Genomic DNA, 17074 nt, shown 5'->3' on the forward strand with positions numbered 1-17074 from the left:
TCTAACAACATTTTAAGAAGAACGTTAATTCTAGTGAGAATTGATAAAAGGTCACATATGACAGATATGTTAGGAAGAAGACTAAGCACCCATGAATGTGTTTTTGCCATGTAACTTCCCCCTTTTCCCATATTTTTTAATATTTTAAATTAGCATTCCTTAATTTTAATTAATTTTTTTTAATATTGCACATGATTCTTGCAACAAACTGACTGGCCAGAGAAGGATTAATAACTTTCAATAACATAACCATTAAATGAGTGCATCTGAGCAGTATCCCACAATTCGATTAACACATAGATGGCTCAAATGGACTACAGACAATTCTGTTTTCTTACAGATTAAGGAGACTTGGGAGCCAGACAAAGAAAAAGCTATATATATATTTTTAAAAACAAACCCTAGAAAGAGAACAGTAGATAGATTATTCTACAGCTAAATATGTAGCAAAGGATGAAGTGGCAGCAGAAAGCTGAAAATATCAGACCATAAATTTTCTCCACAGAATCTTGCAAGATGAAATACCTCTTAGTATAAAATGTATATTCATTCAACGGACTATCCACAACATGCTATATGACGAGGGTGTCTAGGAGAACAGTATAGATCCCCATCTCTGGTATAGATATTAACATGACACAAACTCAATTCCCACTATGTAGAAGTTATAAAAAACAGTCATTGAAAAGAGATCTTGAAAAGAGATCTTTTTCAGGCAAGTCTGGCTTCTAAGACAGCTCTGGTCTAGTAACGTTAACTTAAAACAAAGCCTATCTTCCCTCCCTTTATTGCAAGTTCTTTGTTTAAGACATAACAGAGCAAAAAACATTAAGGACACAATCTGATTATGCCATAAGAAGAACATCAACAAATAAGTAAATCATCGAAATTGCACAAAGGGGCCAGTTATCTCCTCTAATCTCTTTGGAGATCCCCGAGTCGTCAGCAGACGAAGATCATGCCCAAGCACACCTCACACGAGGCACAGCTCAGACTGTACTCATGGGGTAAATGGCACATCAGTTCAAAGTGGGGTTTGGTTTCTGGAGCACCAGCTTGCAGAATGAAATGCAGGGACTTTCTCGCTGGCCCAATCTGTGAATGACAGACAGAACTGTCTAAACACATCTGTGCTTGTGAGTTATAGCACTGAGAAGCATATAGTTACTTTCCTCTTGCCATGCGCTGAGTGGGGGTCTAATGGTCACAAGGACCCAGGCAGATTCATTTCCAGTTGAGGAAATTAAAAGGAAGAACATGCGTAGAAGAAAACCTAAATAGCAGCCTCTTGCCCTTGCTTTTGACACGGTTATTTAATTCGTATCATATATGGAAAATACAAACATACTGCTAAAATATTTTTCCAGTGAATGAATACATGCATGCATTATTGATATCCCTTTATGGATGTAAAGATTAAGCCCTTTAAAAAGAAGGAAAAAAAACACACCTGTAAGACACATGCCAAATCATCGCTATTGTCAGACTGTAGAAGGTTTAAAAACAAGACCAAACAATGAAGTCTACAGTTACGTAGGACCAAATTAATCAAAGTATCTGCTCCATGTCAGGACTTTGTCTTCTGGAACGATGCTAGCATTTCAAATCTTTTTTTGAATTTTTGCCCACTCTTTACATAAATAAAGCATACTTTCATACTCCATAAAGCAAAAGTTGGTATTTAATAATTAGGGGTGAGTCAAGAAAACACCACAAAAACCACACCCTCCCCCATATCCTTCAAAATAGCTGCAATATTACCACAGCATTGTTATAACTACAGCATTTAGCTGCTTGGAGAAACTACCCACACAAAATGACCTAGTCTGTACTTTTACACAAGAGTTTTAACCTTCAGCTACTGTTTTTTGTTGTTTTATTTTGTTTTTTGGAAATACTCTTGTACAACAAGTTTTCAGAGGCTATTTTCAAAGGATTGAAAGATAGCTTAACAGGAATAACTGGATCATTTTTTTTAAAAAAAACTATATCTGAATTGCTTTTAATATTTTCCAGTGCTGGAACATCAACTTTATTTAATGACAGGATTGCAAGAATGTTTTCCCACTCTTTATTCTTTTTTCCTTATCACAGAATCACAGAATGGTTGAGGTTGGAAGGGACCTCTGGAGATCATCTAGTCCAACCCCCCTGCTCAAGCAGGGTCACCTAGAGCACATTGCCCAGGACCATGTCCAGATGACTTCTGAATGTCTCCAGCGAAGCAGACTCCACGACCTCTCTGGGCAACCTGTTCCAATGCTCTGTCACCCTCACAGGAAAGTTTTTCCTCATGTTCAGACGGACCTTCCTGCATTTCAGTTTGCACCCGTTGCCTCTTGTCCTGTCCCTGGGCACCACGGAGAAGAGTCTGGCCCCATCCTCTTGACACCCTCCCTTCAGATACTTGTACACATTGATGAGATCCCCTCTCAATCTTCTCTTCTCCAGGCTGAACAGGCCCAGCTCCCTCAGCCTTTCCTCATAGGAGAGATGCTCCAGTCCCTTCATCATCTTTGTAGCCCTCCGCTGGACTCTCCCCAGTACTGCCATGTCTCTCTTGTACTGGGGAGCCCAGCACTGGACACAGGACTCCAGGTGGGGCCTCCCCAGGGCTGAGTAGAGGGGCAGGATCACCTCCCTCCACCTGCTGGCAACACTCTGCCTCATGCAGCCCAGGATACCCTTGGCCTTCTTGGCCCCAAGGGCACACTGCTGGCTCATGGTCAACTTGTTGTCCACCAGGACTCCCAGGTCCTTCTCTGCAGAGCTACTTTCCAGCAGGCCAGCCCCCAGCCTGTCCTGGGGCATGGGGTTATTCCTCCCCAGGTGCAGGACCCTGCACTTGCCTTGGTTGAACTTCAGGAGGTTCCTCTCCACCCAGCTCTCCAGCCTGTCCAGGTCCCTCTGAATGGCAGCACAGCCCTCTGGTGTGTCAGCCACTCCCCCCAGTTCAGTATCATCAGCAAACTTGCTGAGGGGGCACTCTGTCCCTTCCTCCAGGTCACTGAGGAATACATTGAACAAGACTGGACCCAGGACTGACCCCTGGGGGACACCACTAGCCACAGGCCTCCAACTAGACTCTGCGCCACTGACCACAACCCTCTGAGCTCTGCCATCCAGCCAGGTCTCAATCCACCTCACTGTCCACTCCTCCAACCCACACTTCCTGAGCTTGCCTAGGAGGATGTGATGGAAGACAGTGTCAAAAGCCTTGCTGAAGTCCAGGGAGACAACATCCACTGCTCTGCCCTCATCTACCCAGCCAGTCCTTCCGTCATAGAAGGCTATCAGATTGGTCAAGCATGATTTCCCTTTGGTGACTCCATGCTGACTACTCCTGATCACCTTCCTGTCCTCCACATGCTTAGAGATGGCCTCCAGGATGAGCTGCTCCATCACCTTGACAGGGATGGAGGGGAGGCTGACAGGCCTGTAGTTCCCTGGCTCCTCCTTCTCACCCTTTTTGAAGACTCGCGGGACATTGACTTTCTTCCAGTCCTCGGGCACCTGTCCTGATCTCTAGGACCTTTCAAAGATGATGGAGAGTGGCCTAGCAATAACATCCGCCAGCTCCCTCAGCACTCGTGGGTGCATCCCATTGGGGCCCATGGATTTGTGGATGTCAAGTTTGGACAAATGATCTCTAACCTGATCCTCCTCAAACAAGGGAGAGTCTTCCTTTCTCTAGACTTTCTCCCTGGTCTCCAGGGTCCAGGATTCCTGAGGGCTGGCCTTAGCAGTAGAGACTGAAGCAAAGAAGGCATTCAGCAACTCTGCCTTCTCTGTATCCTTCGTCACCAGGGCACCCGCCCCATTCAGCAGCAGGCCCACATTTTTCCTAGTCTTTCCTTTTGCTATTGATGTATTTGAAGAAGCCCTTCTTGTTGTCCTTGACATCCCTTGCCAGATTTAATTACAAATGGGCCTTGGCCTTCCTTGTTGCATCCCTGCACACTCTGACAACGTCCCTATATTCCTCCCAAAGGGCCTGTCCCTGCTTCCACCTCCTGTACACTTCCTGCTTCTCTGAGTTTTGCCAGGAGCTCCTTGCTCATCCATGCAGGTCTCCTGCCCACTTTGCTGGACTCCTTGCTCATTGGGATGCACTGCTCTTGAGCCTGGAGGAAGTGATGCTTGAATATTAACCAGCTCTCCTGGACCCCTCTTCCTTCTAGGGCCCTACCCCATGAGATTCCTCCAAGTAGGTCCCTGAAGAGGCCCAAGTCAGCTCTCCTGAAGTCCAGGGTTGTGATCCTACTCATTGCCCTGCTCCCTCCTCCCAGGATCCTGAACTCCACCATCTCATGGTCACTGCAGCCAAGGCTGCCCCCAACCTGCACATCTCCAACCAGCCCTTCCTTGTTTGTTAGTACAAGGCCCAGCAGCACACCTCTCCTTGCTGGTTTCTCCACCACCTGGGTCAAGAAATTATCATCAGTGCTCTGCAGGAAACTCCTGGACTGTTTGTGCCTAGCTGTGCTGTCTTTCCAGCACAGAAGTGTCATTATACAAATTCTACAAGACACTGTTTCAGCCTTTGCCAGAAGTTAAAAAAACCCAAAAACTAAACATATGAACATACTTGGACAGACACCTTTGTTAAGCACTGCCTGCAGTTTCAACATGAAATGGTTTGTTTTATGTTGTATAAACCAGGAATACCTAGATATTCCCATTAGCCCAGTCAGTTCAAGACAAACAAGCAACTCTAAGCTCCAGTCACCTGCCCACACTCCAACTCCCTTGACTCAGAGTCAGGTAGCAGTCTGGGCATTGTAACATTAACTACACAACTGCTTCTGAGAAAAAGGAAGAAATAGAGGAAAGGATGTGGGAATCAAAAGGAAACTGGTGGATAAGACATACAGAGTCATCATTGCTTTAAGCAGCCTGTACTTGTCTATAGATTTAAAATGCAATCAAAAAGTGGCTGATGAATCCATTAATGCTTCACAGTATAATAGCACTTCTCCAAATAGCTTAATATAAATACATCCTTATGATTCAACTCTCAAAACAGCTTTATATATATATATATATATATATATATTATAAATAAATAAAAGAATTGGAGGGGGAAGAGAAAAATGTGCACACAGATGCTAGCCTAGGTGTTGCAGAAAGCCTCTGCTTGAGAGAGGGAAGGGAACCACTAACATGGGCAAAGAGGAGAGTACAGGGCAGACACACACAGATAAACTTTGAGGAAGAACTGAATATCTTTATAGAGACACACTGAACTCCTGCCAAGGGAGACTGAAGCGGGGAGTTTCAGAGAGCCCCACAACTGAAGAAGTGGGAAGCGTGGGACAAAGAGGTGCTTATAGTGGGCAAAGGGACTCATAACACCACTTCCATTGTGTCATTAAAAGCAAACATGTTCTCTTTGCTTTTAGATAAAATAAGAACAGGAAAAACCCTACTTACACTGGAAAAGAATAGGAATTTTTTAATATTTCCATTCAGAAGGAACAACTCTAAAAGAGCCATTTGTGTAACAGGATTGCTGAAGTACTGTTTTAGCAGAAGCATTACATTTGTGTCTCTAATGCATTGCTTTCAGCTACAAACGCTACTGGGTTATAATAGGAAAGTTATATCACTTTCTAGCCACTGTTAGAATAAGAAGTACAAGCTGCATCTAAAAACGTGCTGTTTTCTTAAGTGACGTTAACATCTTGGGTACTTTGAGAAGTTTTTCACTGTATTATGTTGGGCTGAATAAAAGAATATTCCTTAAGCTTGAGGTAAATTCCAAAAGCCTGCATGAATCCTTCATAGTATTTGCTTCCTACAGCTGAAAAATAGTAATAGTAAAAAAGCCATACAACACAAATTAAACGACTACACGGATCTCATTTACAAAAAGTGATTCTGGAAGGCAAAAGTGACTCCTGATCTAGATATGTTTTCATGCTTCTAGTCACAGGTCTAGGGATTTCCCATCTTCCCCAGCCCCCTTTGTTTTCTTTTTCCTTGCTCCTAAATCCTTTGTTTCTCACAATTTAAAACTTTTTTCTCTTTTTAAAGAAATTTAGTATTTTCAAGCAAGCCTGGGGCAACTTTACAGGATAGATAATAGATCTGGTCCAATAGGAAGGCAAGCCTTCGGGGGGGGGGGGGGGTTGGCTTTTTTGGGGGTGGGCAGGGACAACAATACCTCTACCTTCACCAACTCACTGACTACTAATCTATACACAGCATACAACTGGAAATGCTCAAGATTTTACAAGATATCTCTTGATTCTGGATGTTCAATTTGAAATTAATCTTTTATTAAAAAAGATTGCCAGCAACCACCTCAGAATTATTAGTCCCTGAAGAAATACATGCCATAAAATCAGATAGCCCCAATTATTAATCATTTTTAAGTTCTCCCCATGGACTTTGACACTATCATTCTAACTACTAAACTTCATTCTCCTTTTTGAAATATGCCTGCTTTCATTTCAGATAGAGAATACACTTTATATTAATAATTATTAATTATCTCTGCCAAAAAAGAAAGAAAAACACCAAGGTGACCAGGCCTTGGTATTTTCTTAGGCACATTGTCTTCCTATAAAAACCCTTGAAACATTTTTGGGGGAGGCAATCGAGTGAGAATTATGGAAATAGAATTAAGCATTGTTCTCCTTCCGTATTTTAATGGGACTCTGTTTCCCCTTAGTTTGTTTTCTGTTTTCCTCATCTTCTACACTAAAAATTCACATCCTAGTTCTACAGTGACTTGTATCACATATGACTATAGTCACCTATGCCATGTTCTACTCTCTCAGGTGCAGAGTACTACTCTCTCAAAGTAGAGTCATAGAATAATATACCATGGATGGGACTTCTGAGGGTCATCTAGTCTAACATCTTCCAGAATTATTTAAATAAAAAAATCTAACACTTTCCCCTCAGCAAAAGATTTAGCAATTTCAAAGTCAGTTCATACCAGGAACCAAGGATTATGGATATTTTTCCAGCATCAGACAGAACTCTATCCATGAAACAGAAAACTCCTTTACAAGAATGGTAGTAGACAAGTAAAAACATTTTTCTTAATATAGTTCCAGTATGCAAATGATTCCTAACATCATCACGAATTACTAATCTTCAGAAGTCCAACTCTGACACTAGTTACAGACTAGTCTGCACATGCACCCAAGGAGTGACACACAGAATATCAATTTTTTCCCCATCAATAAAAGACCAAGCTCATGATTAGCTCAGACGAGTTTATAGGACTAGTCTATCATAAGGTGTGTCCTGACGGGTTTGCTTACTGGAATCCCACAGCAGGAAGAAAGACACTCAGCAGAAATCCTTAACTGTGTGGCCTCGTGTTGAGGTGCAGGAAACTGCCTTTAAACTGAAGCATAAATAGGTATCTTTTCTAGCTTTGTTATTAATCTATCCAATAAAGCAGTTAGGAAAAGTGCTCATCTGAAGTACATAGAAACAAACTAAAAAAACCCAACCATACTATATATATAATACTTTTTAAAAACTTGTTACTAAGCTACAGGTGACATTTGGAGTCCTCTCTCAAAGAACAGGTATAACAAATGCCCTTCCAGGAAGGCAATAAAGTTTAAAGCAAAGTTTTCCATCATCATCTATTGGAAACAGAGACAAAAGTCCAACTTGTCATAGATGACAAAGTATTTCTGCAGAGAATTAGTTTTTCTCCCTTTAATAAATTTTTTTTAAATGATAAAAAATATACTTTTTTCTTTAAAGATGGTAAACCAAGATCAGACATAAAATTCATTATAATTCACCTTATGATTTGAGGCCTAGAAAAGCTCAATATCTAACCTGTGACCTGCACGAACATGTCTTGCTGTAGGCTTAACTCACTCAAGCCCTTGCCTTACCTCCCAGTCACATTGCTGACAGAGATTTCTTGTTTCCATTTTTACTGAATCTTTTATTGCTACACTTTCTGGACATTAAAACCATCAGAAAGGTATTACAAATGTAACAAATGGAAAATGGACATCTGCTTTTAACTAGCTTCTGCAGGCTAACTCCTCTCGGCAGAGTACCAGAAGTATCTGGGCTGGAGCCCTGGGCTAAAGGAAGAAACAGGCATACCCTCCCGTAGGGTGCAGAAAGGGCCCACCACCTCAGGCAAAATGCTACTTCGGATTTTAACATATTATCAGATTATGTCACTAATCCCAGACCTGGGCTAGAACTACTATTTTTGACTTGTTAAGATGTGTGTTTTCACTTTTGATAACCATTGTTGGTAAAATTTTAACTTTTACAATAAATTATGAGGATTATAGATAAGTGTTACTAGACATGTTAGTGTAGATCTTATAAATAAAGTATCAAAGGACTTTTTATGTTGATTTACACCATCCCAGGATCACTAAGGCTGGCAGGGACCGCAGGAGGGCTCCAGTCCACCCCTGCCCAAAGCAGGCGCAGCTGTAGCTGGGGTCAGACCAGGCTGCTCAGGGCTTTACCCTGTCGGGGCTGGACACCCTCCAGGACAGCTGGCAGCACCTCTCCAAGCCCAGCAGCATCTCCCCGCCCCCTGCCCGTGGGTGCCCCGAGGCTGCCCCTGCTCCTGGCAAGCCAGCCCAGGCACCTCTCCTCGTGGCATCAGGCTCCTACCACCCCGGCCCAGCCAGCGACACCTCCCTGTGCTGGCGCTGGCCCTGGCCCGGCTGGCGGTGCCTGGGAGCGCTGATCAGAGAGGACAACCCTGCCCTGCTCACACAGCCCCAGGCGCTGCTGCCTCGGCGCTGCCTGGTGCACACGGCCCCTGCCCTGCTCGCTGTCGCCGGCCCCATGGCTGCTCCCAGTCCCAGCTCAGCCCAGGCAGGGCTGGGCCTTCGTCCCAGCTGAGTTTCATCAGGTCCCCGTGACCCCTTTCTCCTGCCTGACCAGGGCCCTCTGAACAGCAGCTGCCCTCCCACATAGCCACTGGTCTCCCCCCAATTCAGGGTCATTTACAACTTGACAGAGTGCCCTCTGTCCCCTCCTCTGGGTCACAGATGGAGACATTGAGCAGGACAGGTCCCAGCAGAGACCCCTGCGGTGCACCACTTGATGCCAGCCTCCAGGTAGGGTACGACCCATAACCACCACCCTCTGAGCCTGACCCTCAACCAGTTTTTTACCCGTCTTGTTGCTCCCCTTACCCTTGGTAAATCCATGCCGACTGTTCCCGATCACCACCACCACCACCACCTCCCTCATGTGCCCAGACGTGGGCTCCAAGAGGACTTGCTCCAGGATTTTCCCAGGGATCAAAATGTTGCTGACCAGCCTGCAGTTCCCCAGATTTATTTTTTGCCCTTCTTTGAAGATGGGTGTGACGTTTGCCTTTCTCCAGTTGTGGGGGACCTCACCTGGTATCCACAACCTGTCAAAGCTGATGTATAGTGGCCTTGCAAGGACATCTGCCAGCTCCCTCAGCACCCTTGGGTGCAGCCTGTCGGATCCCAGGGACCTGTGCGGGTCAAGTGCTCACGAGTGACCCCTGACTCAATCCTCACCCTGGCTAGTGGCTCCTCTCCTTCTTGAGTGCTGTCACTAAGCACAGAGGCCTGGCAGACCTTGCTGGTGATGACAGAGAAGGCAGCAAGGATCTCAGCCTCATCTGTGTCTGCTGTCACTAAACCACCCGCCCCATCCAGCAATGGGCACACATTTTCCTTGGTCAGCCTTTTAGTGTTAATGCAGCCATGGAAGCTCTTCTTATCATCCTTGATGTCCCTTGCAAGTCTGAACTCCAGCTGAGCTTTGGCTTTTCTGACACCACCCTGACATGCCCAGGCAATGTTTCTCATATCCTCCTTTGTAGCCTCTCCTTGTTTTTCCCTCCTGTCTGCTGCTTTTTGCATTAGAGCTGTGGCCTGACTTCCCTGGTTAGGAAGTCAGCCTCCTGATACGTCTCCTTGTTTTGCTGAGTATTGGGATGGACAGTTTTTGTGCTTGGAGGATGCTCTCCTTAAAGGCGGACCAGCTTTCTTGAGCTCCTTTGCCTTTCAGAGCTGTCTCCCATGGGATCCCATCTACCTACTTATTCCCTGAATAAGCTGAAATCTGCTCTCCTTAAGCCCAGGGTCTGGGCTCAGCTATTCTCCTGCCTCCCTCACTCCCCTCAGGACCTTGACCTCCACTATTTCATGGTCACTACAACCAAGGCTGCCACTGACTACCACACCCCCAACCAGTTCTTCCTTGTTAGTGAATAGCAGATCCAGTTGTGCATCACCAGCTGTGCGTCACCCCTGGTTGGCTCACCCAGTACCTGTATAGCAAGAAACTATCCATGACACCCTCCAGAAATCTCCCAGATTGCTTGCATCCCACTACGTTGCCCTTCCAGGAGATGTCGGGGAGGTTGAAGTCCCTGATGAGAACAGGAGTCTGTGACATGGAGACTTCCTCGAGTTGGTCAAAGAAAGCCTCATCCCCTTCCTCACCCTGGTTGGCAGTGGTCTGTCACACACTCCCACCACAATGCCATGCGTAGCGGTGTCTCTTCTCGGCCCCACAAGCTTTCACCCAGACCCAGAGCCCTGCACACTTGAGCTGCTCTTCCACACAGAGGGCAGCTCCCCCTCCTCATCTTCCCTACCAGCCTCTCCTGAGGATCTTGTATCCATCCATCACAGCACTCAGTCGTGTGAGGTGTCCCACCACATCTCCATTATCTCAGCAATGTCACAGCTCTGTGACTGCACACAAAGCTCTTGTTCCTCCTGCCTGTCTCCCAGGCTGTGCTCGTATGTGCACATACACTTGAGGTAGGTGTCCTTTTGCCCTGTTTTATCATTCTTGAGCTCTGTCTTATTCCTCCTGTCCTGCACCTTTTGCTTTTCTTTCCACCCTTGTCCACCATTTCCTCACTTAACTTTGGATTGTCATCTCCCATTCCTAATTTAAAGCTCTCCTCACCAGGCTGGCCAGCCTGTTGGCAAAGATACTCTTGCCCCAGAAAGTGAGACAGAGAGAATGACAGTTAATTTATTTAATTCTCAGATGTGGAACTAACAGGACAAAGTAAGGTTGACCACCCTAACCTGCTCCAAGCCAAGTCACTCTGAAGTCCAACTCTTTCACTCGTTGGGTGACAACTACTGTATATCCATTTATCCCCAACCAGATACATGTAAGCATCCTCAGCTCTGCCATAAGGTAGCTGATCTCTCCCTGCCAGTCTTTGGTATTCAGTCCATCTGATTTTAGAACTCCAGGACAGGACCAAAGACCTGGCTCAGTGCTGGTAATTTCATTGTTGCCACACCAAAATAAAAGAGCAAACTAATATTTTATGTATTCATACATTTCTCACCTGATCTTTTCTTTTAGTTTCTCTGCTACTGTAAATATCCTGTGGGAAAATTCAGATCAAAAGCAATACGAAAAACCTATTACCTTTGAACAATAAATAAGAAAAAAGTTGCTGTAATCAAAAAGTGTGTTGTAGTATACCCATTTAGCTCCTTTTTTTGCTGAACTAGAACATCATCCTGTGCAGCCCCTAATTAAAATGGGTTAAAAAACCTCACATACTTCAGAGGGCATAAGTACAAATGATGTCCAAGATTTGGTCAAAAGGAGCCAGATATTCCTCTTTATGGGCAGAATTTAACATGATCTGTTGTTTTGAATGGCAAAACTTTTCATCAACTTTGACAGTGCCGGGAGTTTCCACATATCTTTCAGTTACCAGCATTACACAAAAGGATGATGGAGGGAGAACACCAGGAAAGGCTTATTTTCTGAAGGGGCAGCCATTCTTTAGTCCCTCCAATTACTCAAAATGTAACCAGAGCCAGTATGCTATAAACAAAGATAACAGCTTTCAACTTGGGGATTGTTTAGAGGTAGCCACCTGTGTTTTATGTGATCTCTCCAGTTTTAGCTCTTGCAAACCTTTTCTCTCAAATACCCTTCCCTTCCTCAACTTCTGCCAATAAAACAACTCACTCTCCATCAGTCAAGGCACTGATTATTACTGTTAAAATAAGCTAAACAAAACCAAAAAACTGTTTCAGTAAAGAAATGAGGTTACAAATTATTCTTTGGGAATTAACAGTTAAAGAAATAAAACAAAAGTCAATTTTTAGAATTAGTACTTGTTGATTTTTCATTGAATATGTGCGAAACATCAGGATGAGCAATTTTTACAGTCACCTGAAGGAAGGGAAGGTTGGAAAATTCAGATATTGGTAGACAGCACCAGATAAGAAAGATACTGTAAGTGAGGCAATAGATTTGATCAGAAAAACAACATATCTGTTCTCAGTGCTAACCATGATGTACGACTACTAATTTAAAACTTCTGTATTTGACAGGAAATCTAAAACAAGTCTTAATAGAGAAGAAATCAGTTCTTCAAAATGCAGAATTCTCTTTTTCTTGCAAGGAAGGACACCTACTTAAATGGCTTTGCAAGACATTCAGATGAGATCCATTATGCAAACACTTGACTACACCACATTTTCTCCTTGAATAAATCTTGTTTTTAAAGATGGAACTTTGTGATGTAGGTTAAACCTCAGAGAGGTGCTAAAGCATTACCCACAGCATCTTTCATCTATCCAAAACCATCTGCGGACAGTAGTGTCCTCTCCTATAAGGCACATTATAAAGGCTGTTACACCAGCCTGCTTATGGAGCGCGAGAGCTGCATGCCGGTCAGTTTCCAGATGACCAATGACACTGAACAAAATCAGTTTTTTTAATTAAAAAGGCATAGTAATCATCTCAGGCCTCAGATGTTAAGACAAGACTAGGCAAGGACCTGTTCTCCACCATGGGTACAAAGAAATACATGCACATAGTGCCACTTATTCCAGCCTCCCGCTTCATCACTGACCCTCAGAAGTCCTCCTCAAGTCAGTGACAACCTTTAAAATAGAAATTACTTCAGGAGGAACACAACTGGGGAGGTGATACTGCTAATGCTAAAAGGAATTTAAGTCTAACACTTCTTCAGGGTTTGGGGTGCAGGGGGGAAGGGGTGGTGAAAAATGTCTTAAGGATTACTAACATCACTTTGGAAAATGACCCCAAATGAATCTCATAGTGAAATGTGATTTCAAAAACCCCTATGTTCTCTTATAAAAAGAGTACTGTGTACTGGAAACACAAACTAATAGCTACCCCTGTCACAGACAAACAAGTGATTTGTAAACAATTAACACAAATTAAAAACAAATTGACCCAAAACCCCATACAGAATCAACCACTGTCTCCCATCCTCCAAATTATGGAATTTAGTATTTTAAGTATAATGCAAATCTGGTAGTATAAATACACTACTCTAATATCATTTTAGAGAAGATGACAGGAAGAAGTTGCTCATTTACACAGAAAGACTCTGGAAATGCAAAGATGAATAAAAGATTAATACAGCCTTTCAATTCTGGCTAATCACTTGTAACCTGAATCTAATTCAGGGCTTTTGCCTGGAATAAGAATCCACCTCTGCCGTAAGCTACAAGAACCACTTTGTTTCACACAGCAAAAACAGACATGCAACACCTCCCACCACCACCATCATCCTAAACTGCATTGTGCATTTACCTGGTGAGCTTTGATAGTAGAATCCTTATCTGGGAATTAAATTTAAGGTATCTACTGTAAAAATAAGTTTGACAGTGCATTATGGAAAAACCTGAATTAGACAGATTGTATTTTAATCTACAGGATGGTACAGATGAATGCAACTCCACCTTCCTCCTCCTCTTCCTCCTCCATAACAGGATGTTGTTACTTTCTCTGATGCTTTCTTGTTGCCATGGCATCCTTTCTACCATAGGTCTCCTCACCCTTATGCTATTCCCCAACTGACATTCAACCTGTGGGCATCTTCCTCCCAGCTCAAAAGCTAATGAATCTACATTTATTTTTAAAGGAATACATTTGTTCCATTGAATAAGATGTATAGTTCCAGACCTCAGAGAGTCAGCTTTGGGGAACAACACACAATCCTGCTTCTAAACAAATAAAGTCCGAGGCTGTACTTGGACAGTCCAAAATCTCTGTTGTATATATTCATCCAGCACCTAACACTAGGGTCCTGATCCCAGGGAAAAAGATCTCCAAGCACTATAATAAATACTTCTCTCTTCTACTTGAATACTCAATTAATTCTCTCAATTTCCTTGTGTATCTTGCCAAGATGTTATTTTTTCTGACATGTAATCTATGCTGTGGCATCTTCATCAAGATGTCTGTCCAACCACCTCAGAAACTCTTCACACAACCCACCAAGTTGGCAGAAGACAGAAACCTCACCAAGGAAGGCACACTTCCCAAGGAGACACATTTTCTCCCCCAGACAACGCCTTTTAGTCTACCTGTCTTAAAGTCTTTTGCCCACAAGAGCAGCTGCTTCTTTCTTAATGTGCACAATTTATAACAATTCCCTTAAGCTGCTACTTTCCTATCAAACCAATGCCGATCCCGTATGTTCCAACAGTTCCTCAGGGGCTGCCTCCACCCCAGGGAGCAGCACTGTCTGCTCTCCCAGGAGGTAGTCAGCTTTGCAGTTTGAAAAAACACAGGCACACACCCTCCCCCCAAATAAAAAAAGCACACATACAAAAAAGAAAAACACACACACACACAAAAGCAAAGCAGAAGAATTTTACCTATTGGAGCAAAAAGTCAGAGTCCGCGCACGGGAAGTGGGATTTTCCGCCTAAAATGCAACAGGTTGCCGGCGCCCGCCCGCTCGCGGGGAGCCCCAGTTTACCCGGCCGCGCGGAAGGGAACCCCTGCCCCGGCCCAGCATGGCGCGGCGCGGCACTCACCGGCGGGGCGGACGTCCCGCCGCGCTTGGCGGAGCCGCGCCGCGAACTGAGGCGCCGCCGAGGACTCGGCCAGGCGCTCGCGGCCGGCGGCCGGCGGCCGGCGGCCGGCGGCCGCCGCCGCCGCCGCCGCCCCCTCGGCGGCGCGGCGGCGCTCCGCTCACCGCCTTTGTTTGAGCGGTGCTGCCGGCGCCGCGGGGGGAGCCGCGCGCGGGGCGGGGCGCCGCCGCCCGCCCGCCCTCCGCAGCCGCGGGAGAGGACGGCGAGCGGCACTGGGCTGGCCCGACGCCGCGGGGACGGCCATTGCAGGGCACGGTGCGGCTGGGGGCAGTTAAACCCCTTCGTATCCCACGATAAAGCAACAGTTTTAATCTAGGGAAAGAGGAGCTGAAGCGGCAAAAGGCGCCCTGTGCCCGGTAAGTGAAAGGGGCAGGCTGCTATACCCTGCTTAAGTGCTAATGCTACACCACCTGTTTGCATCAGTGCCTAGGTCTCACCAAAATCTTAACAGGAGACTCCCTCTGTGGTCATCTATTCAACTGAATTAGTATTTTCCCATAATAAAGGGTGTCCTCTCTCAAAATCCTACAGCACTTTATAGACAAGCTCCACACTAAGGCCAGCACTTTTATCCCCTGTTTACTTGAATGGAGACACTGAGCCAAAAGCAAAAGTCAGCATGGTACCTGGAGAGACCATGCTGTTGTAGGGCACGCCTTTCGGGGGCCTGGTTTCCTCTCCTAAATTCAACGAGGAGCATCTCTGGAATTAAGTCCCCCTGCCAAGACTGCAAGGGTCTCCTGCAGCCCTGGTCATGGTCCTGGACTCAATCTATTGCACAGAGGGCATTTTAGGAACATGCATGTCAGGGTCATTGACTCCACAGCTGAGCGTAGGGCACAAGCATGCTGTATCACCGGGGAAAACTGGCTCTCCTCAGTCCTTACTGCTCGCCACTGATTTTTCTCTGCCAGGTGAGAGGATGCACAAGTCCCCAAGGCTGAACTAACAAGATGGTGAGGCAGCACGTTAGAGTGCAAGCTCGGGCTATCCACTGGCATTACTGTGTAAATACCTGTCCTGCCCTTCTGCTACACCATCATGCTAAGAAAAGGAAAATCTAAATAGACACTCTACTATTCAAGGATCTTTTAAAATAACAAAAATAGACTGTTTCTCAGACTTACTTTAGGAAGGCATTAAAGCATTGATTTGTGCTTACAATTTAACCCTTCCTACAATGATTTCATAGGAAAGCATTTTGCTGAAAAAGAGTCTAAATTATGCTGCTCTCTTGAGTAGAGGAACCTTCCATTTTAAAAAGATGATATGACATTATAATGAATAGTATTATTCTAGCTATAGCCACAGTATTTAAAATGTTTCATGAAAGGATATATTTTCTGCACAGAGTATGTAATACCATGATAATAATCAAGAAAGATGGGTCAGAGTTTCCAAAGAACATGTTAAATTCTCTGTTAAATGTAGATTGGAAACTAATGACTAAGGCTTTTGTTATGGCATTAGGTAGTCTAATGCCTTTCATTACCCATTCTGATTAAATACCTTCAGTGGGGATAGAAGTGATCTGGAGGGTCTTTTCCTTCCAAGACCTGTAACTATATCAAGATTTTGCGATCTAGCAAGTCAGTCCATTTGGGTGAACTATCCTCATGAATAATTTTGACTTCATTTATTCCTCACTGAAGTATGTCAGCACTTGGTCAACATTGCTGATTTAAGTCAATTAGCTTTATCATTTTTATTAACACTGTGTTTTAGAATACAGGTCTATAGATCATCTCCTTTGATGTCTCCCCTATCTGCTAGTCATAACTATTAAATTTCCCAACTCCACTGTTTTCCTTTAATTGTACATCAGAAAAATCTAATCGTTTTCAAGCTCCACAAAAATGTATAAGTGACTTTTAAAACAGTCAGATTAAATAAAATCAAGAACACAGGCAGATAGTCTTCTTGGGGGTGGGGTGTAATTAAGAATCTCTAAAGGAATTCACAGGATACGAAAATATTTATATTACTGACTTGTCAATAGTCTGGTTTGATTTTCTTGTAGCTGGAAGATCAAGGTTGGTGCCTTTACCTGTTTAGTTACACAGACTCTGCTATACTACTTACTCAGCTCACAGTACCATGTAAGATACAATAGAAAAGCAAGCAAATGTTCTTATTTAAAATAGCAAAGGTAAACAGTCACAAACTTCAAACTACGATAGAACAAAATCATAGCCAAGATCTAGGCTATGATTTAGTCTTCCTTAAGTCTA

At 44.2% G+C, this 17074-nt stretch overlaps 1 protein-coding gene across 1 annotated transcript in view; it reads right to left on the minus strand.

The window, feature by feature from the left end:
- The window catches only part of LOC104144135 (transient receptor potential cation channel subfamily M member 3), a 397790-nt gene extending 382819 nt beyond the window's left edge, over positions 1-14971 (minus strand). The window contains exon 1 of the mRNA XM_068925565.1: positions 14787-14971. The gene's annotated coding sequence lies outside the window, so the exon portion shown is untranslated. The remainder of the gene's footprint in view (positions 1-14786) is intronic.
- Between the last annotated feature and the right edge of the window lie 2103 nt (positions 14972-17074).

Source organism: Struthio camelus, chromosome W (genome assembly GCF_040807025.1).
Source record: "Struthio camelus isolate bStrCam1 chromosome W, bStrCam1.hap1, whole genome shotgun sequence".
In the NCBI taxonomy this organism is placed as follows: Eukaryota; Metazoa; Chordata; class Aves; order Struthioniformes; family Struthionidae; genus Struthio; species Struthio camelus.